Source organism: Pygoscelis adeliae, unplaced genomic scaffold (assembly GCF_000699105.1).
Source record: "Pygoscelis adeliae isolate BGI_AS28 unplaced genomic scaffold, ASM69910v1 Scaffold397, whole genome shotgun sequence".
Classification (NCBI taxonomy): Eukaryota; Metazoa; Chordata; class Aves; order Sphenisciformes; family Spheniscidae; genus Pygoscelis; species Pygoscelis adeliae.
In genome coordinates, this window is record NW_008825212.1 from 515,568 (window position 1) to 516,520 (window position 953).

The following is a 953-nucleotide window of genomic DNA, read 5'->3' on the forward strand; positions in this document are numbered from 1 at the left end:
CCCCGTGCCTGCCCGGCCTGGGCAGCCCCTGCTGCCTCCCCTTCCCGCAGCATCGCAGGCCATGGGCACGGCACGGCACGGGTCCTGCATCGCCTCTCAGTGCTCGGTATGGAAACCCAACCCCATCCATGGGGTCATGCGGATGCTGCTGCTGCATTTGGGAAGCCGAGCAAGACTTGGCACCTGCCTCACCGGAGCTGCTCACGCTCGACTCGAGTCGCGCCCCGGCCCCGTTTCTTGCCGAGCCGTCACCCCACGGGTGCAATCGCCCTGACGTCGGGCTCCGTCTCGTGGGTGGCCCCGAGGATAGGCTGGCGGCTTGCCTGTGCCGCACTGTCGCTTCCCATCACGGTCCCTGCGCTGAGCTGCCCAGCCCGCACAGGGGCTGCTCGCCTCCTTCTCGACTCACTGCCGTGCCATCACGGCTGCCCGGCCCTTTGCCAGTAAAACTGATGTGGGACCCTCCGTGCCGGGCAGCAGCAGGTGCTGAGCTGCCGGCAGGGATCTGCCACATCACACACCCACCGCCCCAGACAGCCCCAAGCACCCACGGGGCAGGATTAGCCTGCCCTGTCCCCTGGGCTTGCAAGGGCATCCCGTGGGAGGGCAGCTTGGCCCCCCTCTCCTCAGGCTGGGCATTTTCGGGACCTGCTGGCTGCTTGGCATCTGCCAGCCTGTTATGTCTTGCTGAGCAGGTCTCAGAGCGTGACCGGCACTGGCCTGGCTGCCCAATCCATCGGGATGAGCAAGCAGGTTTGCAGCTTCAGCACAAGGTGCATCCATCTGGGTGAGGATGCACCATCTCCTAATAACTAGCCCAGCACTCATGGCAGAGGTGGACATCGTTTCCTTGTGGTTAACACCCTTCAAATTATTTTTCCCCAGTTGCTTTCTGAGCTTCTCTGAGGAATCAGCTCCTTTTGCTCCCTTGGAGTGGGCTGTGCTGGGTTCCC